General features: G+C 34.9%; 1 protein-coding gene across 3 annotated transcripts in view; it reads right to left on the reverse strand.

The window, feature by feature from the left end:
- The window catches only part of LOC124957931, a 406,825-nt gene extending 384,430 nt beyond the window's left edge, over positions 1 to 22,395 (reverse strand). For 2 of the 3 annotated variants that reach the window (XM_047515496.1, XM_047515497.1), the window contains exon 1: positions 19,954 to 22,395. The gene's annotated coding sequence lies outside the window, so the exon portion shown is untranslated. The remainder of the gene's footprint in view (positions 1 to 19,953) is intronic. The other variant, XM_047515490.1, reaches the window with a different exon arrangement.
- Between the last annotated feature and the right edge of the window lie 1,298 nt (positions 22,396 to 23,693).

A 23,693-nucleotide genomic window follows, 5' to 3' on the forward strand; every position in this document is an offset into this window, starting at 1 on the left:
GACTAATAAAATTCTTGAAAGAAAGAGACAGAATGCGGAGTAATATTTTCGGATGGGCTCTTGTAGATATTCCTCCAGTGGTATTTCTCATACTACGTTATAAAGCTACGGATAATAGTTCGTAAGGAATTATGGGAACACCCTATGTAGGAACTAGCGCAGAGGAGGTTTCAGGCACGTGGTGAGTTCACGTAATTGATCGTAACGTTGAAGTTAAGCGAAGTCCTGGCGATGAGGCGAGTGCTCGATGTGAATGAACTTGATTAATTGCTCGTCTGAGTCACGAATTAGCGTGTGAATGGATGACCTCGATGGAGATGCAGGATAGAGAGAGAGAGAGAGAGAAAGAGAGAGAGAGCGAAAGAGAGAGAGAGAGAGAGAGAGAGAGAAGAGGTACCAGTTAATGCTGGTGGCGTAGATTTCTAGCATCGACAGCAACTACTGTTACTGTTAAAACGAATGAAAATGACGAGAGTCGCTAAGAACTTTCAATTCGATGGTCAACTCATTGCATTGATTGGTCGTTCGTTTATCGAGTACCTATCGATAGAAATCGATTCAATTTCACAAAAGAAGAATTTACTAACTCTTACTTTGGCACAGTTTTCCTTCCGATTGAATTTTTTAATTAACTGGATATGTCAATCTTCCACTTCTCTTCAACTTCAAAAAGTTAAAAACAGAACGAGGAATAGCTAAAATCCTTCGTAAACGCTCTTATATATATATATATATATACATATATATATATATATATATATATATATATATATATCATTTTTATTATAAAAAAATTCATACATCACATAATATACAAAGAAATATTCAAAGTTTAAGAAAATAGATTTTCGAAATACATATATTACAGCTCGAATTATACGATATCGAATTATAAGATCGTCATTTCGAATTATTTTCTTCTTTTTTTTTCTTTTTTGTAACAATTTATTGTTACAAAAAAAAAAAGAAATAAAGCGTAATAAAAAAAATATAGAAACTCTCGTCGTCTAATCGACGATGGATCAAAGAAATGTTCTCGATTTAAGACCATTCGAAGGGAACGCGCTCACGAAGGGTGAAGAACTCCGCCTTTTTCGCCGATATTATCGTCCGAAACTATTTTTTATTCCCCTAGAGAGAAAATGAAAAGGAAAGGAAAGTGGAAAAAGAGAGAGAGAGAGAGAGAGAGAGAGAGAGAGAGAGAGAGAGAGAGAGAAAGAGAAAGAGAAAGAAAAGGAAATCGTTTCAGGCTCACGTTGATTAGTTCTGCCGCGATATCTTTCGACTCCTCTTTCGATCTCTCGAAATGAATGGAAAGAGAGAATGAAGAATACATCGTATTTTCGATTCTTTTATCGATATCTATTTTATTCTCTCCCTTTTTCTATTTCGAAATTTAATATCCTTATTGAACAATGTAATGCAAAAAATTGGTATATATCGACATACCAATAAAAAAAAAAAAAAAAGAAAAGAAAAAAGAAAAAAGAAAAAAAACTGAAAATTTCCGAGTCCATTACGAACGTATATTTGTATAAAACGTAAAATCGAAAATCAACGGACCGCATGAACAATAACAAACGACATTTCGCGATTCGTAAATCATATTAACGATTTTCGCAGTCACCAGACCGTTATTCAGCTTATATCGAACTGTCAACGAGCACTGATGGCATCTATGTAACTATATCTCATATAACATCCTTTCTTATTCATAAATCGATTAGTTCTCTCGAATATTCTCCATCGTTACCTACGAAATTTATCATCGCACATCGATATAAACTTGATATCGAATAAAATGGTAACGATATCTTAGCAAACTTTGTCAAATAATTGGAAATTTATGAAAAATCGTATGCGAATTCCAACGAAATATTTTGACACGCAATATCCTTCGACCCCACGCAGCGAATCTAATTTCGTTAGAAGTGCTCTCTAGTACGAATCGAAATTGAATTTTGACGAAGTACGATGTATTTCTCTCTCTCTCTCTCTCTCTCTCTCTCTCTCTCTCTCTCTCTCTCTCTCTTTCTAACTCGTAATACGCACGCTCAAGTAGAAAATCATTTTTTTCAAAGACAAAGGTTCCATTGAATGTGCGACAACAAAAAGAAAAAAAAATAGTTATGGACAATTTGTTTATGTTTTCTAAAAAAACATTTGTCGTCGATATTAATTAACAATAATGAACAATTCCACTCGATGAAATTGATCTTTGATAGAAACAAAGAAAGAAAAAAAAACAAATCGTCAAAAATAGTCAAGTAACACGAACCATTAAAAATCTTATGGAATAAATAAGTGTAGCCAAAAAAGTATACCCTTCCGATATCACTATATATATACATATATATATATATATATATGTATCGATGCAGACGCACATAGATACAAAACTGAAAACGGAGCAATTCGATATGATAGATAACAGGACGTCCTTGGTCTCTGCTCGTTTTCTCGCCAAGTTCGGCTCGCCACCGATAAATTATTCCACCAAAGATTGTTTTCCCTTTCCCGTCGTGCACGATCCAGTCGAAAGTAGCGGAGAGTAGTGGTAGATGGAAAAGGAAAAGGAGTGGGAGGAGTAGAAAAGGTCAGGGGAGTTGGATGAGACGGATGACTCTCCGAGAGTCGGTGTAAAAACGGTGAGATTGCTAGCAGGGAGTCAAGCATGGGGTGGGTAATCTAATATTATTGTGACTCGCTGTCGGTGGTAGAGCCACCCCTTATTCGCTACCAGAGAAAGAAAGAAAGAGAAAGAAAAAGAGAGAGAGAAAGAGAGAGAGAGAGAATAAGAGAATGAAAATGCGAGAACTGCTGGGATTTCTGATGGTTCAGATTTACAAAAGTAAAACATAAAAACCATTTTAATCATAATTTTAATCTATGCCAAAGGCTTTAGTCTATCACGTTAAAATCTTCAATAACTCTTCCTTTCTAAAAACTTTTATTCATACCTTTGTCTTCATAGATTAAGAATCGTGTCATACTGCATAAATAAAAATATTTTTGATCTTTTCTTTCAGCCCATATCATATATATGTATATATATATGCATATATACGTATAAAATGTATGTCGAAACCAACGTTCAATCGAATAGAACGATTATTACAAAGGATCGATCAATTAACTAAACTTTTCGAACGGTAGGATACTAATTAACCCTATTACCGATAATGCTCGCCATCGGCGAAACGCGCTTTTAATCATCCGCACTTTGCCCACTCGCGATAATAAATCATATTAGAGATTTTACACCGACTGTGTCGCTTCAAAAATGGTTATGTGACAACCCCGAAAAACGAGGAGAGTGATGAACCCTACTCGATTATATACATCACCGAATGACGATAGTTTTAATCAATATTTCATATCGCGAATACGATCAATTCTTTCTATACCAGTAAATTGAAAAAGAGGAAAAAAAATTAAATCGTACGAAATGTTATTAACTCGATCCATCCTGTTACGATAAGTTCACTGTGTATAATGCTATAGTAGGTTCAGTGATTTTTTTTTTTTTCAAGTAGAAAAAGTTTGAAAAAGGAAACAAGAATAGAAAAAGAAAGAAATCAGTTCAACAAGTAACACTTGTAAATTGTTAATTTTATTGATTATTTAAAAACACGATGAAAAATAGGACTATAAAGTATAATAATAATTCGGCTCTTGAGCTACAAATAGATCGCTCGAAATAGGGGTGCATTCAACTTATGAAATTGTCAAGTGGAGAGAAAAAAAGAGAGAGAGAAAGAGGGAGAAAGGATGTGAGAAATGTCAGGATCGAATTTACGTATGAGAAAGAGTGCATTTTCAAACGAAGGCCGAATGGTAGAAAGAAGAAGATAGAGAAAGAGAGAAAGAGAGAGAGAGAGAGAGAGAGAAAGAGAGAGAGAGAGAGAGAGAGAGAAAGAGATGAGAGGTGTAGAACTTTAAAGGGGAGTCGAAAAGTTGCACAGTGCATTGCGTTGACGTGCTTCACGAAAAAAAAAAAAGAAAAGAAACAAAAAAAAAAGCCATCCCTTCCTTCCCTTCTCGTGCATTTAGTAGCCAGATGCGCATACATCGGATCCAATCACGCGCGTTTATTCAAGCTGTTTGCCCGGCGGACCGAAAGAAAAGAGAGCACGCGTTGGTTGCTGGACGAGAGGATAACTGAGAGAGGGTGATCTAGAGGATCGACGCGATTCGTCGACTCGTTGTCGCCTTCGTAATAAGCCAAGAGTGACGAAACGAAAAGAGGAGAATGAGGACATCTTGTTTTTTAAACTTGTTTTTCACTCTCCAAGTAACGAAGGGTGCCAAGTAAAAAGATTTTTCGTCTTTCGAATGAACATTTGTTTTCAAAACGTTCCAGATGTTTTTCTTTTAATTACAGTATCTCATCCTGTATGATTATCACCGTAACATAAAATATTTGTTTGAAATGTCCTATTTCTTAACGAAACTGTTTCTCAATCTTATTTATTTATATATTTGATTTAAAAATCAGAGAAATCTGTAATAATAGATACACACACACACACACACACAGACAGACAGACATATATATATATATATATGAATATTTTTAAAAAAAGAAAGCATCGATTTTGTCACATAAAAAGTAAAACCACGTATCAGGTAACTGGCTTATAAATATCATATATCCGTTATATAAATACTGTTAAAGTCTTCCAACTTTTTTTTTGTTTGTTTTTCTTTTTGCAAATAATTTATAACTCAGCCCATATATCACTCTATACGCAGCCATATGAAAAGTAAATATCGGAATGTTATTACGGTTTTGAAACATATGCAACTGGATATGCAGAATACACGGGAATGGGGTTAATTTTCACAGCATCGTTACTTACTCCTATCATTGCCGGCCCTTTCCTACCTGTGAAATATCCCAACGCACTATGCTAATAAATTAGAGGGACTCCTGTATATTTTCTGCTTTCTTCTTCTCGAAATTTGTATATTTCCGTAAGGTACAATTTTTTTTCATTTCTATTATCCTTCTCCCCTCAGTCGAGATTCAACAATTTCATGAAAAGTATTCAACCGTAATACGCAAAGTTTCGTACATTTTTATGTATCTTCAAGGAATTCATTTGTACGAAATGATCAAAAAAAAAAAAAAAAAAAAGAAGAAAAAAACAAAAAAAAAAGAAAAATTATAGAAAGGATTATCTTATCGGTATAACGTATCATATAATTATCGAAATTCGAAAGAAATAATTGAATATCATTCAAATATTCCATAAATATACACCAAAAATATAACAAGATATTGTTATGGAGGGAAAAAGAAAGGGAAGAGAAGTTGTACAACCTCCGATGATGTAAAATGATTGACTATCATATCACGCGCGTTTGCACAACGATGACAAAGGTGCGCTCATGTGCGATAACCGATAACCAAATCCACTACCAAGAATTGTAACCGTCGAGGTCGATACACCCGATAATCGACACATACCTTACTATGGACTGATAACTGATAAAACTTCTTCTCTTTCTCGCATTAGTAAGTTATTTACAACATACAGAGTGAAATCTCTATATCCGGTGATATGATATTCTTTCGATAAAATTTAAGATGACGCCATCTCTTAATGTATCGTGTCTAAGGTAATATGTATTATCAGACTGATAACTATTATTTTCATAAGGATGTAGCTATCTGGATTCATGATAATTGACGGATTCGTGTCATCGTTATCCTATAAGACACGTGCGTGATATAACTAAGAAGAAAGAATAAAAGAGAAGTAGATAATATTTAATGCAAAAAAAAAAGATGTAACTTTAAAGTAATAACAAAAAAAACTTTTTCGATGTAACGAATGAATGATAAAAATGACGTATTTAATACGAAAGATGTATTATTAATATTAATATAGATCATCGAGAATGAATTGAATGAACGAAAGGTGTATTATGATATTAATATAGATCATCGAGAACGAATTAAAAGAACGAAATTTTGTCAATGATATTTTTCATGTATCTGTGCTTGGAACAAATTGGAACTTTCTTTTTATTAAACGTACGAAATAATTATCATTAAATCAATTTTTTCTATTTCTATTAATCCTTGAAGAATGATTAATAGGGATGATTAAAATGATTTTACTCTAATGTATCTTTCTTGTTTCATCAATGGAAAACATCGAACACGCACTATACTCGATGTCGACGTTTCTCGCGCCATTTAACTGCGTGTGCCATAGCCGCTAAAGAGTGTCTTTGACGAGGTCGATAATTACTGCTTGAAAGGGTTCACGAAGATCGATGCCGTCGTTACAATTTCGCATATCCAAGAACGTTCCGCTTTGGATCAATTATTTTTTCGTATATGAAATATATCATTCTTCTATCCATTATAAATAATTGATCGTAGGTATTATGTATTATTACATAATTTTATTATCGATGAAAATGATAAGATAGTATAAATCTTCATAAAAAGAAAAAAAAAAAAATAAAGAATAATTGAATTTCTAATGTATATTAACTTAAAATAACGAGTAATTAAATATTATATTACCAAGTCTGATATGCACTTTGATCTTATTAATTTTAATTTTAATTTAATTACCAAACCAGGTACGGCTAATTTCGAGATAATTATGCAGCTTATATGAATAACTTTGACCGAGATATGATTATCAAAATGAATCGTCTATCCGTTGCTAAAAAGGAGAGTAGATACTAACTACATGTAGAAATATATTACATGACTTTTTACAACTCCGTAAGACCAAAAACTGTAGGAAAATGTAACAGTGTCTGTTCATATTTGTCGCACGTTGCATGCATATGATATCGTATTATACTCGTTTGGCCCTTTTACAAGCATTTCATAGTCTCACGCTTACATTGCGTGAGATGGCGATTGTAATTTGTGATTACACGTTCGTCCAATGCCAGTGATTCTCATACACAATTTCATGAATTCATTTGAAAGGATTTTTTAAACATATTTTATGATAATATTCTTTTCAAAACTTCGTATTGAAAATTTTATCAATGCCCCTCGTAATAAATTTTCATTTTTTTGTTTTTTTTTTTTTTTTTGTTTTTTCATTCATTCATTATATATGTTTTATATAACTTGCATATGTACGTATATAAAAATTTATAAGAAATGACTTTGAATATCACTGTATTAAAAACAGCAACTCGTCACAACACGCGATCAACTCTATGACTTTATCATTACAATTTCCTTACCGATTATATAATTGCAATTTACAAGAACAAAACAGTAGATTGATGTGTACTTAAAGCGATCAGATAAAATAATTATCATACAACGTATACCACATTAAGATTAAAAAATTAAGATAAAAAAAGAAACGAAGCTATAAGAAGAGAATTATAATAAATTCTCAAATAAAGGAATAATCAAAAAATTTCTAATGATCGAGATATAAACGAGAAGACAATATAAAGGAATCGTTTCATCTATACCTTCGATAGACTTCCACGAAGAATGATCTTGAATTTTGAGAATGTTTTCTAATATCGAATTGCAATAAATTTCTATCTCAACAAGAATATTTTATCTACCTTTGTATTTGTAGTATGTAAAACAAATCCGCCAACTATCAAAACGATTCTAATGAATCGAGACTAAGCGAAATCATATATCAGATTCTTCTCTTCCTTTTCTTTGTCATCGATATCACGTGTTTAACGAATATGACTCCATTGTCATAATTCTGATAATAACGCGATTAAGAAAGATCGAATCTTTACTAGTTCGATATATATATATATATATATGTATAAAATTATATTAAATCGATTCAATTATAATAATAATAGATTATTAACTGAAATTTATATATATATATATATATATATATATATATATATATATAAGTATATATATACATAAATAAATATAGTAACATTAAATTAACTAAATAATATTAACTAAAAAATAACTTGTTAGAACAAAAAGAAAGAGATAGATAGATAGATAGAGAGAGAGAGAGAAAGAGAGAGAGAGAGAGAGAGAGAGAGAGAATGACAATACAGGCAGGTCCACGTCTATCGACAGGAACGCAGCCGAAGGCATCATCCGCTCGTGGACCATGGTGCGGCGTATGGGATTATGACAAATATACGAGATCGAGGAGACAAAAGATAACGGATGCGGGCTCGCTCGCAGGACGACGCTTAGGTGTAGTATAGGCGTGCGGGCCCTCGCACGTATACGTGCCAGGATGGTTAATGGCCATGCACGCAAACGGTTACGGGTGATTTGTGCACTATTGTTCGCGGGCCAACGCGTTGTAAACGCGGCTCGCATGATACGCGATAGAGACTCGTTGTTGATAAGCGTCGTAGATACACAACGTGCGACCTCCCCTTTTCCGTTCCTCTCATCTCCCCCACCCATACCCAACCCACCCTTCGTCGTCGTCGTCGTCGTCGTCGTCCTGCCACGTTACGCTTATACATACATGTACATGGGTATGCTTCAGCGATTGTAAATCGATCGTTTGATTTGAGTCGCCGGTTATCGAAGATATTTGTAGAAAATATCGTTTGATATATCGGTCCTCATCGTCATAGTTTCTTCTTTGATTTATGAGTATATACTTTTATATTACGCGTTACTTTAAATTCGAACGCTTTCGTATACCTTAGTCTTCATAAATTGAAATTTAATAACTATTCTACTATCCTATAATAATGCTTTCTCTTAACTCGGAAAAATAGATTTTCCCTTTTCCGATTTTTCATTTTTCATCTTTCCTCCGGTGTTACCGAAATGTATTCCAAAGTGAACGTACTAGTAAGAGTTTTTTCCTTCTGGCAAACATGAGTTTACAGCTCGTTTCGATTTCAAACATCGTAAATCGATAACCCAGTTTACACCGTCGCAATGTTTACTGGAGAGTTCGCATGAGAAGGCACTCGATTCGCAGCCTGACAAGTAGTTTCGTTTCGCACTGAAAAACATGGGCTTACGTAGTACGAACTACGTCCAATGGTTACTCGAAGTAACAAAGTTAAAAAACTCTACGTTTTACGATGCGCGTAGTTTTACCTAGGTAATACGTATACGAGAAAATATTTATAGTATAGGTGAATAGATATGTACACATATATTTTTTTTTACGTATATACAATACATATGCACATATGCATGTAAGCACATATGTATATAAATACTCAACGATTCTTCCTCATACATAGAGATACGTCCGATTTACATAGATATCAGTTTCATTCCTGCTTTCCAACGGATGGCTCTCTCCCATCTATAACGGTGATTTTACCATAGAATCTTATGGTTTTTCGAACAGACGGTGAAGACTGAACGAAGAGGAGGAAGTTCCCTTTCGATCTATATCCTAGTAAAATTGGAACAAAAATCACCACCGACAGATGCAGAATACAATCAATATATTCGATTTTATCATTGTAGCGAGTTTTGATGGAGTACATATACTAGCTTATTGTTTTTCCATTGAAGTTTCTATCGTGATTCATTTAGTTTCTATACATTCCATGTTTCGCTTTTACTTTTCTCGTTTAACTCACGTAACATGTCAATCGTTAGTCAAATCAAAAAATCTAAAGTGAAAAAATTAAGCTAAAGTTATTTAATATCATATTCAAAGGGGATAATTAATATTAAATAATGAGTCGTGTTAAGTAGGACTCGTTAAATTAATTGTACGATATATAAGAATATACGGAGTGTCCTACATTATTTTCAATATCTCAATCTTTTACACTTTTGATATCAAAGAAAGAATTTTCACAATCTGAAGATTAATGAAATTTTTAAATTCGTCTTCTTTTTGTAAGCTAGAGCAATAGAAATATCCTCATTATATATATATATATATATATATATATATATATATATATTTATTACGACATAATAAAGGAACAATAACGAACTTTAAATCTTAATGACTTTATTAAGCATTAAATTTTGCTGATAGTTATACTTTCACGGAAAGTTTGGCTTATACCATTAAGCAACAGTTTCAGATAAAAGAAAAAGATAAAGCGATATTTAATTCGTAATATAATCCAAACGCGAAATTCGAATTGGAACGAATGAGTTGCTGAGAAGAAAACTTCGTAAGTATCGATTAACGTAAGAGGATTTAAACGGAGATAACGCGAATGGCTATGATTTCCATAAGTACTGCGGTATTGTCTTTTTGCCGGCGATGGAGAAGAAACGGCTGACGTCGATTTGTCGATTTGTCATTTCCATTTCTGTTTAGATTCTTCTGAGAATTTCCTTTCTTTATCGTGATCTTTCGATCGTTTAAAAGGGAGACTTTCTCCATCGATGAAACGAGCATAAAAGAGAAAATAACATCAATATAAAGGACAGGACAATCATTGATGTTTATTTGTATCAGTTTATAAACGTTGTAATCAAAAAGTTTGATCAAACTGTATAATTGGAATATTGCAATTAATTTTCTTCTAACCATTTGATAACCCATGTATTCGTTAATCAATTTTTTCCTTTCTTTTTTCTTTTTTATTTATTTATTTATTTATTTATTTTTGTTCATACATTTTTGAAGTTGTATTCATTCAAAACACGAAGGCCTTTCAAAGGTGGTAAATAACATTAATGCAATTAAACAATTTGTTAAGCTTCAAAGCTTTATGACAATAACTTAATGAAATATCGATAAAAAGATACATTATAAATGCTCGTTGGATTCGTATTGATATTTTCTATTTACAAATTTTCGTTTAGCTTAAAATATCAATTTCCACCAGAAAAAAAAAAGAAAAAAGAATAAAAATTGTTATGTCTTCCGTATCTGAACAACAGCATCAAAAATATCAAAAAATAATTTACAAAGATTATTCTGATTTAAATACTCACAATATTGGATTTCGAATGATAAAATGTAACCATCAAAATATCGACGACAATTTTAAAACGGAGTAGCAGACAGATATATGTACGTATATAATCGAGCGTCTACATTTATAAGAGAGAATAAAAAGAGAAAGTGCAAGAGTACAAAAACCGAGAACTTATTCATACTTCGTCGTCGTATAAATGTCGCGATGTAGTTTCTGCACTGATATTACGAGCAACATTCTCTCCTTCCATCGGCCATTAATCATTTTTTTCGTTCACTTTACCACAGGATTATCCCGTTCCGCGTCATTTCTGCTTTCGCCTATTCGAACGAAGGAAGTTTCGTGTCGAGAGGCGAGACCGATCGGAGAAGCAATATCGATATCATGCAACCAAAGCCAAGAATCAAAGAAACTACTTCGCATTATTCAGAAGATAAAGCCGTTGTTCTTTTCGAAAGAGTCGAATGTATAAAATCCGAAAAATAAATAGACTTTTTATGACGTATTAACGTCTCTAACAAATAGATCGCGATATGGGATTCGATCGTTCACTTTGATTTTTCTTTGTCAATGAAAGCGACATTGCTTTTTTAATAAAAACAACAATAACAATGATAATAATAATGATTATCATGATGAATATCGATAATGAAAATTAATAATAATGAAATAATTAATAGCAATAAAAGTAATAATAATAGTAATAATAATAATAATAATAATTATAATAATAATAATAATAATAATAATAATTATTATTATTATTATTATTATTATTATTATTATTATAATCGTTGGAAGGAAGGTTTTATCTACCGTGTTCTGATAGCAGTGAAGCTCGATAATGCAAATTTCTGAGAGGAAGGAGAGACATGTCGGTAGTCGGCAGTAATTACGTGTGGGGTGTCAGCACGAGGGAGCCGGTTACCGTTGTTGAAAGCAAAAGAGAGAGGGGGTGAGAGAAAGAGAGAGGGTGAGAGAGAGAGAGAGAGAGAGAGAGAGGAGTACAAGAAGATGGATCAAATATAGAAGGGAGATAGAGAGGTATACATATATATGATAGAGAAAGACACATAAACGATAAAGAAAGAAAAAGATAAGGATAGAGCAAAAGAGCAAGAGAAAAATAGAAAGAGAAAGAGAGAGAGAGAGAGAGTATACACAAGAAGGGGGTGTCACTCGCAGCTGTTTCAACCCCACGGCGTGAAACAGCTCCGATACGAGTGGAGGAGCAACAACAGTCACTTGGTCATTAAGGGGCGTGATCGTTGTTTGATTGCGGAGGTCGAGCTAGCTTTTCTCCCCACTCTCTCTGTCTCTCTCTCTCTCTTTATCTTATGTTAGTCGCTCTCTTGATCCTTCTCTCACTTTTCCTCATCCCTTCCCTCTAACATTTTGAACCCTTTCTCAGTTGAGTCTACCCTCGAATAACCACGTTCTGTAAACAAAACGGGATGTCGAGTGTCGCGGAGAAGAGTGAAAAGGATGAAAAGAGAAGAAGAAATAGGAGAAGAAGAATAAGAAGAATAAGAAGAAGAAGAAGAAAAAAAAGAACGAGATAAAGTTAAAGCAGAAGAAGGATGATGAAAAGAGGAAGAAACTGCAACCTCGAGGACTTTCTATTAAAGACGAGTCTTGAAAAATTCCAGAGAATGAGCCTCGCTGCTCCGTTTTCACGCAAGACGAGTCAGTTAAAGCGAATGAAGTACAGGTAAGAGTGAGAAAGATAGAAGAGAAGGATAAAAGAGAGACAGAGAGAGAGAGAGAGAGAGAGAGAGAGAGATGGGGGAGGGAAGGAGGGAGGTAAGAAGACCGAGAAATCTCCTAGGGAAAAAGAATTTTTTTTCCCAAGAATATTTGCCGACTTTTTAATCTTACATGTGGCATAATAAAACAAACTCTTATGAATAATCTTATGCTTTTGAACTCTTAGGTTTTTTCTATTTGTTTTCTTTTTTTTTTTCATTATTTTTCCATCATTATTGTCATACACGCAAGAAACATTGCTATGCGTTGGCGTGAAGAACTTGAATTTATAAAAAGCAAGAACTTTCTATAGCAGTAGTGTGTACATACCTTTAGAAAGAAACTGGGTCATCGAAAAGAATTCAAGAAGAGAGAAAGAAAAAAAATAGAAGGAAAGACATTCATCTCATTAGACAAATAGTTTTTGCGTATTTTCACAAACTCCTTTTCTCTCGCTCGATATAATATATTTTATTTATATAATTCTATTTATAGGCCTGTATCAAATAAAAATTGGCATTGAATTCGACGTATTTGATTGTAAAGTCAATGTGATATAAATATTAATCGCAAGAAAATTTCAACCTTCTTATTTTATTTAAGCTAAAAATAACCTTTATTTTAAAATCGTGAAACAAAATTAATAACGAATTAACGTTAATTACTTAAAACGATGTATATATATATATATATACATATCAAAAATCTATTATGCAAGGAAACCGCAAACGAAAAGATAAAAACATTTATAAATACTACGTTCGTTTTCAACGTATCGATAATGATCGTTTGAAATCCAGATTGGCCAATAGGAAAAATGAGAGAAAGAAAAAAAAATGAGAGAGAAAGAGAGAGAAAGAGAGAGAAAGAGACATCGCTAACGATCGTCGTTCGTTCGTAAAAAAAATGGCAATTATTTTTCCGTCACTTTCGAATAAGACCGTAGAGGTTGGCACGATCAATGCAGACCATTTCCATAATTACCGATGCTGGTCGGTGTTGTAGCAGAGAAGGCCTGTGTGTAACCGTGCCTGGTACGTTCACCTCCTCGACGAAACCTAATACGGTAAGTGCAAACTTGAGGCCAGTGCCAAGGGCCGTCGCTGAGCAAATCGCGACTTCGCTTAACAAGACCGATATTTGTGCTCTTCGAGAGAAACTGCTGCACCTAACGGAAATATTCTGAACCGCCGCGAAGTTCGTACTTTTAATTCATGGTTAATATCGCTTTGCCACTCTTACCTCGCATTTTACTGAAAGCACCCGTTCTCGGGATAACCGTCGAAAAAAAATGTTTTTAATTCGCACAGTGCCCCTATATATCTATAAAGCCTCCATTTATACAGCCAAGAATTATTATTTGTTCGCTAATGTTCTTTTTCTTTTTTTTTTTTTTCTTTTAGTTCGTTTCACGGAACTCGATATAATTCATAAAAAATTATACGTATCTAATAAGTAATATTGTTAAGAAAACGATCTGTGAGTATGCGTATTTCTTTTTTTCTTTCTTTTTTTTTTTTTCTATCCTGATTTCTTTTTTCTTCTTTTTTTTTTTCGTTACGCAACGATATTATTTTAATTATTGACTTTGGTCCGTAGTTTTCTATAATAACATAAGTTGTTTAACCTTCTTCGTATATCGAATGAAAATATATAATAATCATTCGAGTCAGAAAGTCGTCATACGAGCAGAAGACATCGGGGTCGAAAGTATTTTGTTTATATTCTGCGCGTTATTTATCTTTTCACATATCTTAAATATTAGTCATAATCATAATAAAGGCTCAGTATACTTTCTCCTTCCGTACGTATAACATTACGACAGCGTAAAATTATTTTATTAAATGCGTATCTTATTTGTAATTATAATATAATTTTTATAAATCATTATATCATTGTATAAATTAGATCTTATCAATCGTCGAATCGATATCTTTCGAGAAAAGTGATAATAGAAATATGAAGTGATTAATAGAAATGACTACTCGAAATGATTAGCTATTTCGAATGAAGCGAAAGAAAAAAGAAAAAAATAAAGTAGTTCGAAATAATGATCTGAGAAAAAGAACGTCGAAAAGCATCGTTCGATTTGAAGTAGAAGATCCGGAAAGTAATAGAAAAGTACTGGCAACGGGATCGCAAGGAGATTTAGTTTTCCGCGTCGATGGTAGACGGTAGTAAAAAGTAAGAAAAAGGGACGGTGGTCGTTCGGCTTCGAGCGTTGAACGCGCTTGGAACGTCTCCAGAATCGTCTTCAGGAGTAAAATCGCACCGAGCGCTTTATACCGAGAGAAGATATTTAGCCGGTCGTTGTGTATTTCTGTGCTGATGCTGAATAAGTGAAAGAGTGAGTGAGTGAGTGAGTAAGAGAGTGAGTGAGTAAGTAAGAAAGAAAGAAAGAGAGAGAGAGAAAGAGAGAGACAGAGAGAGAGAGAGAGAGAGAGAATAGGAGATACAGTGAAAAAGATATAAAGAGAGAAAGAGATAGAGAGACTGGTACATACATAAATTAAATTGACTTGTCACTGCTTGCAGCCACTATATAATACTTAACGCTGGATTAACGATCGGTCTTTAACCGAGGTTCAACCCTCGGCGTTTGAGCTCGCCGACCATGTTGGCGACCCTCTATTTCACGCTAGACAGTCGACGATCTTTCCAAAACGATTCGAACGAGGAGAAAAGGAGAAGGAAAAGGAGAAGAATAAGAAGATGTGAGTAAAAGAAAGAAAAAGAGAAAAGAATAAAAAGAGGGAGAAACAGAACGGAAGATAGTACTTCGAAAAATAAATAAAGAGATTTGCGATGAAATGTGCTCGGATAAGAGAGACGAATTCGTTCGCCATCTCGAAAATATTATTATTTTCGACGAGACCGTGGACACCGTAGAAAAACAAAGTCAAGCACAACGGACTTCGCGCATATTATTCGACAAAATATAATAGTTTATCTGAGGCGATACATGAGACAAGATTTATTCTGTTGATATCAACAATATCTACGTTCGTTTATGCGAATAACGACCACCTACTCTCGACTTCCCCAAGAGAGAATACCTACGTTTATTTTAAGTCTCTTACCTAATCCATTTAATTAATCTTGTCAAATACAACTCATAAAGTACCAGTACTAAATCGAATCCAGATGCAATACATTATATATATATATATATACATATACATGCGTGTGTGTGTATGTGTATATATGTATGTATGTATGTACGAATGTACGTATGTTTAATTCACATACATTTTACTTAGCGTATGTATATAGAACAATCTAATGATTTACATTGGTACATTAATCTAACGATAACAATTAACGAGTATTATTCTATGAATATCATATGAATGAATTTGCCGAATATAATGCACTCATGAAATTCTAGAAACTTTGCTCTACTAATCGTTTTGCAGTTTATTCGTGCATGCTTTTGTGAACTTAGAAATCGATTTACTACCCATTATATATAAACAGTGTATCATATTCGCATAATAACAGGAAGCATCAGACCAGAAAGATTTGAATCGGATATTTTCCGTATGAAATATTAATGAAAATGTATAAATAAATATATATATATATATATATATATATATATATATATATATATATATAGGACATTTCTATTTTTAAATATTATTATCATAGCAAATGAAAACAAATTGTTATTTTCAAAACCAATAGATTTTTCTACTTGAAAGCATTAGATCTTAACGAGAAGTGTACTGGATGATTTGTGCTTGTAACACAATATAAGTCCTTGTTCCAAATATCGAATCAAAGTTTTCCAAAGCTGACAAATAGAGATTCCCGTTGATGGCGTCGAAGTTGAAAGTAGAAAAGAGAAACAGGAAAAGAGAAAAAGAGAAAGAGAGAGAGAGAGAGAGAGAGAGAGAGAGAGAGAAAGAGGGAAAGAATGAAAAGAAATAGATGAAAGAAACAGAGTGTTTTACGGTAAAACTGTTCGGATCCAATTTATCTGACGCACGGTGTAGTAAGAACTGGGTCGCTTCCGGGCTATCACTTCGTCCTCCTTCCTCTCCCTCCCTCTTTACTCTTCGACCATCGAGCTGCCTTCACAATTTCCAAGGCTCCACGTATTCTATCATGTCTCATCTCAACTTTTCATTCGATACTGTTGGTTTATTCGGTGACATACAAACTCCGGTAACAATTTTTTTTTTTTTTCGGGGCAAGTATTTAAAGCGATAAACACTCCAAAATAAAAGAAAAGAATTATCAAAATACAATCGAGTTTTATCCTTGCATCTTAACATACAAATAATTCCATTAAATGCGATTAGCATTACAAGAAATTGATTTTATAGAAAGTTTATTTAAAATAAATATTATTAAATAAATGTATTTATATGCTTTACCGAATAATTATTCTTCTTTCGATTATAATTAAAAAAGGATTAACGCACTAAAAAAATTGTATTTTATATCTCGGTCACGATAGGTACCATTTATTTTTCATTCACAAGATATAGATATTTCTCATGGATAATACCGACTGAATATGAAAGAAAAGCGAGACAGATAGAAAGAAAGAAAGAAAGAAAGACAGAGAAAAAGAGAGAGAGAGAGACAGAGAGAGAGAGAGAGAGAGAGAGAGGAAGAGAAATAGATAAAGAGAGAAAGGAGAAAATACAGTGGCACTGATTACGCATACATAGAAGACAGACAAAAAAAAGGTGAAGCCAAAAGAGCACCCTTAATGATCCAGGTCAGTGATAAAGTATTCCGAGGAGCACTAAATTCCAAGCCGAGTCGGAGTTAATACAAGTCGCGGTTCTCGCGTAGGCCACACGTTCGGATTAAATAATGACGCCAAGCGGCAGGAAGGTTTATGACGTTGACTAATATCGGTAGTAGGAAGCTTTTGATTAAGGGGTCTTTTACACCTCGGACTGACCCTGAAGGGATCAATGGCCTTCCAAGTGAAGTAACGCGAGTAGATAAGCCTTCGGTCCGTAAAATCGTCGTGCGTCTTCTAATTGTTTCTATCACGTGACTCTTTAATCGTGCCTAATCTCATTTCAAAAAATTTCATAGGACTTTCTGCGACGATAAAGAAAGAAGAAAAAAATTCAATCAATTTTGTTCGACGTTATTTTCATTCATTTTGTCGTTTTTTCTTCTTTCTTTTTCTTTTTTTTTTTTTTTTTTTTTTTTTTTTTTTTTTTTTTGCTATTTAATCTTAATCGCAATTATTCTACTTTTTATGATCAAATTCTTAACGTCAATTAATTTTTCATGCTATAATAATAACCAATTATATTATCTTATTTTAATGTAATAGATAACTGAACTGAAATACTATTATAAATATACGTTTTTAATTAATTTTTAACCGAGTACATAGAGTAAATAGTATTACGATAGATATAATCTTAAGACAAACAATATAATTTAATTGAAGTAAATTTAAATTATCATATATTTTCATATATCAATTGGGAGTTGAAAAGAATGAAAATTCTATCTGTTAATATGAGGAATAAATCCGAAGGAATCATCAACTTGTCTCGCGAAGCGAGGCTAACACTCGGCAGTATTTCACTTACAGCTACTGCGCCTGACTTCCAATTAATTACCAGGCCGTTTCTCCATGCGGCGCGTCCCAGACAGGTTCCGGATAAATAATTAACCGAGGCACTAACGAGAAGTAAAAGGAAAGAAGCGGTAGGAGGTAAGATAACTGGATGCGTGAACAAGTAAGAGAGACGCGCTTGCTTTCGATATCATCGTCTTACAATCGAGTGGCCCATTTTTATAATATATGACGGGAGAGTATAACTTGGCAGTAACGAAACTCTTATCTTCGAAAATGTCAAGAGGGATATTATTTTTATCGACAATATGAATCGTAGTAATACGAATGAACCTTTAAATTTCTTTTTATAAGACGATTTAATAAATTAGCGACAATTTCTTAAGATAATCAACGATGTCTTATTAAAGCAATACGGTTTATCCAATCTCTTTTTTCGATACGAATCTTTCCATCGCACACATTACATATATACATATATAGTATATACAGACTTCCAATTATACTCATTTACACACAATATGCATCGACAGTATCGTATCCTTCGATTCTCACTTTGGTTCTAAAGTATCCTACGTGTTTCGAACGAACATATCCATACTCATTCGATACATGTACACGTTCAAGTTTACATATACCATGGGCCTATGTAATTCCAGTTCGCCTAATGGAGATAAGCCAAAACGTACGACGTGGTTTTCTCAGGTGGCGTAATGAGCGAGGACGTGGGACCCTTAATAACGCGGTCGACCTTCCTCTCTCTCTTACACATATACACATCTTCTCTCTCTTTCTTTCTCTCTCTCTCTCTCTCTCTCTCTCTCTTTCTCTCTCTCTCTTGTCTTCTCGATGGACGCAGGTGCAGCAAAATTACTGTAGCGTTTCGGAAAATCCGAGCTTGCCCCCACGGGGCGTTATGAGACGGCGTTATGAGACGATGTCCTCGTAACGCAGCATTACTCGATACGAGGAGCTAAATTACGAGCACTTTCAAAGAGAACTTCGTTGAATTCCTACTCTCCTCGCTCGTTCTTGCCTCCGAGAGAAGTGTTTCACGTTGATCGATCGAGACGAAAAGTATATACGCTGATTATTATCGAAACTGTTACGAAATTTTACGATGAATTCAAGTTCGATCGAGAAAACGATTAAAATGTATATTGTTAAATCGTAAAATAAAAAAAAAAAAAGAAAAAAACAAAAAAAAACAAAAAAGAAATGAAAAATCCTTGAAACGTCTGACGAAACAATATTAATGTTTACTCTTAATATATTTCTAATTATCGAAAAATTATTGAGAAGAAATTTTTTACCGTATAATCTTTTCACAGTGTTGAAAGTATTGAAAGGTATATATAACTCTTTTAAAGTCTTTACTGAATAAGTCATAAATATCGATCTTGCCAATATCGTGCGTAGATTTGATCATTCTAGGATACACAATCTATTTGGAAGAAAACCATCACCAGCACCACCAGCTGTAAGAAAGTAATAGACCGAGAAATTTCGTTGAGACGGAAGGCTGGAGGTCACGACAGGAGACACCTCGTATATATAAAGAAATTTTTATTCCACAGCAAGTGTGCATTTATCACTGGGGATCTCACCAACGGTCGTTCCTCCAGCATCCCTTCGTTCTCAAGAACGAACACGGAAATACAATGAGAAACGGTCGTTTTCTTTCTGTAAATTCAAGAATGAAGAAAAGAAAAGGAAGAAGATGGAAAAAATAGAAAGAGTAAAAAGAGAAAAGAATCTCTAAAAGAAAAACGTGAGCTCACCTTTCGAAGCCAAAAGGAAACAACTCCGTTCGTCACGTGCTCCAAGACAGCATGCTCTCCTTTCCTTTATCCGTTCTATTTCTCTCTCTCTCTCTCTCTCTCTCTCTCGTTCTTTCTCTTTCTTCCCCCTTCTCTCTCTCTTCCTTTTTTCACTTTTTTCCTATGCCTTTTCTATCTTCTTGACAAAGTTCGATCTGGCGAAGTTCGATCAATCGATCCTTCTCACTGCAGACATAGCAGAATTTCTTTCCTTCCTCCTCTTGATTCCAGTCACAGCGATTCTGTCTATCTGTCTGTCTCTTTCTCTCTCTCTCTCTCTCTTTCTTTTTCTCTCTTACTCTTTTGCACGAGCGCGTGGAGACGGAAATTATGACGATGAAAATCGTTCAGATCGTAGAATAAGTTTCCGCGCTTGCAGTTCCTGCGTACTCATGCGAAATCGTTCATCTCGTGATATGAACCAAAGAAGATCCTGATGGAAGTCCCTTCGATATAGGATACACCATCGTACCATACTTCCTATGCTTCTTCTTTTTTTCCCCTCCCCTATTCGCAGTTCTTCCACTTTTTCTCTAAGCTCTTTTCCTTTTCTTTATTCCATCGTTAAATCATTCGACAAAATTCATCAATTAAATCAATCGATCGATCGATGATCGATCAATCGAGAACATCCATCGAGAAATTCGAAATCAAATGACGGAGAAAGGACAGCTTGTCTTCTTTAACGCGTAAGAGAATAGCTCGTTAAAGGCCGTTTCAATGTGCATGAAAGAAGATGAAATAAGGGAAGACAGATAGATAGATAAATAGATAGAGAAAGACAAAGAGAAAGAGAGATAAAGAGAATGAGAGAGAGAGAGAAAAGGAGAAACTAATGTTACGCGCAGACAATAACAGAGCAAACTGCAATGAAACGGGATTGTCAATCTTTCTTCGTTGAGCTTCACCTAGTTTTCACCCTCTCGTTTCCTCTCTCTCTCTCTCTCTCTCTCTCTCTCTCACTCTCTCTCTCTCTCTCTTTCCGTTCCCCACGCTCTATCTCCCTCTTCCTAACTCGGACAAAGAACGCAAGGCGAGCACGTTCAACTCTCTCACGAGTTCGCGTTTTATCTTTTCCTTCGATTTTGCTCCTCCTCCTCCTCCTCTTCTTCTTTTTCTTCTTCTTCTTCCTCTTCTTCTCTTACTTGTCTTTCTCTCACACGATTACGTCAATTATACGTCCTGTCGGTAAGTTCAAATCGTAACTGTGCAATCCGGCAGATGACCGATAAGATGTTAATGCGCTAATTGGCGAAAAACGAAGTCGCAACCTTTGCTCTGTCTTATCAATCGCATTAATTATATTCAATTATCTTGCCCTCTTATATATATATATAGTACTAGTAGTAGTAGTTGTATAATACTAGGTACATATATCACGTCTTTAATTATTGCTTTGAAAGAAATTCACGAATAAGATATTTATATGCCTTGTACGATTGTCGATAAAAGTATCTTCTAATTGGAAAATAAAACACGTTCCATATATGACAGGTTATGTTCCTTTGTAGAGATGAGAGTTTAGTATCTGCAAATTCTTTTTTTTCCTTCGTGATAGAAACCCAGTAAAAGGAAACACGTCGTAGGTTCGACTGACCGAAAAAGAATCTCTGGATTTCTGATTTAAAGAGGCAAATCTTTGGCGAGGGATGAGACTCACGTTTGATCTTCGGCCATTCGTCGATAACAACGAACTGTCTCTTTTGTGTGTTGATATCGTACTGGTCGTCCCGATGCTTTTACATTGAAGAAATGAGAAAGAGAAGGGTATCGCTTTTTTTCTTTTTTTACGAAGGAGGGTCCAAGAGAATGCGAGTGGACTTTTTTAGATGAATATAGTAGAAAATCTCTTAGGAAAATAGAGATGTCCCTTTCAACGTGATAACGGCACATATCTTTGAAACATTCCTTCGGCGCGCAAAACTTTCCTTATTACCTTGGTCAATTGGTTGGCTTCTCATACTTGTCCCCTTTTATGATTAAACACCAAAGGATCAAGGAAGGATCAAGAGAGTTGTTCCTGTTTATCGACACGTTCCTATCAGCTTCTTTCCCTAGATTCCCTTCGGATCACATAAATACTAGAATATTATGACGGAAACGGATTATTAACGTTCTTGTATATTCGAACACTAAATTTGTTCGATATAAAAAGAATGTTTAATCAGACCAATCAATCTCGGACCTCTTTCGAACAAAACGATTCTCTCGGTTCTCACGATGACGAGAAGACCATTCGATAATAACACGCGGATGATCGAGTTAGATAAATAACGTGTCGCAAGATCATCAGTAAGGCAAAAAATATTCTTTACTCGTCATTTATCGGTAATGTAAAAAGAAGTGTCACGTTCGACATGAAAAACGCGACGTACCTGACCGAGAAGAGAAGAGGTCACCCCGCAACGAAGCGAGTTCCCGGCACGACTGAGAGCCTCGAACCTCGACGACGAGAGCCACCCCCATCAGGGGGTGGTTAGAGCGAGCCGGCGTAACAAGGAGGTGGAGGAGGTGTTGGGGAGGAGGACGCGAGGACCGGCGCGAGAGAGACCAACGACGAGAGGAACGTGCGCAGTCGCGAATTCGAAAGCCAGACCGACGATATTAATTACATCCTTTCGCCCGACGGAAATGAATCGAATGTCGCTACATCGCGAGTTATAACGAAGCACGAAGTTATCAGGGTTCCACTTTTTTCCCTGCTTTTTTATTTCACGAAATAATCCCCCAAAATCGTACTCTGTTTCTCTTTCTCTCTCTCTCTTTCTTTCTCTCTCTCTCACTCTCTCTCTCTCTCTCTCTCTCTCTCTCTCTCTCTCTCTCTCTCTATTTCACTTGAATCAGTGTGATCGCTCGACCGCGAGTTCCCTAGGTACTGGAGGGTCCTTAGGATCTTTTATCTTCGACGCTCACAACGCTTTCCATCAAACCAACCAGCACCATTACCACCATCACGAAGCCCTTCCACGTGCGAATTCTCTTCTTCTACCTATCCTAAAATAATGGATGGATAATCTCTCCTCTGACGTTGGCTTGCCGACTCTAAAAGGTTCTTACGAATTCGACTTGGTTTGCCTTTCTCGATCTATTAGTTTTTGCTTTTCCCTGAAGACGATCTTGGTTATCGGTTTTTCAACTGGTTCCAAAAGTTCATTATAAAAGAACAGAGAAAGAAACTGGCTAACAGGATTGATTGAATTTTGTATTTAAAAGATCGATTAAAGTAAGACAATCAAAATTGATCCTATGTTGATATTAAATTCTAATGATTGCAGAGAACTATATGCGTACGTATATACATAAATATATATATGGTGGTATAATCGAGTTGGATATCAAGTGAAAGGTTTCTTATGGAGGATTAAAGGGACATCGGTATAACCAGCTCGTATACGTATATATCTACTCGTAGATTAAAGCCTCTGCTAGACCTGAACGTTTTCGTATCGCTCAGACTCCTCCTGGCTTCTCTCGTCCGAATACTCAGCAGGGAGTGAAGTTTGGAGCATATACCAGCTTAGTGCCATCGCGTGCGTCATTTGCATAGGAAGCATATACGAAGCACGGGAACACCCCTTTCCGAAGGTGTTCGACACGCCGGAATGCGATAGTAGGCGTTGATGGTAGCGCTGCTTCTCGCACTGAGAATTCCAGTGCTTGTTTGGTAGCAGGTCCACTTTGCAATTAGAAGTGTAACGGAC

The sequence above is a fragment of the Vespa velutina genome, chromosome 2 (assembly GCF_912470025.1).
Source record: "Vespa velutina chromosome 2, iVesVel2.1, whole genome shotgun sequence".
Classification (NCBI taxonomy): Eukaryota; Metazoa; Arthropoda; class Insecta; order Hymenoptera; family Vespidae; genus Vespa; species Vespa velutina.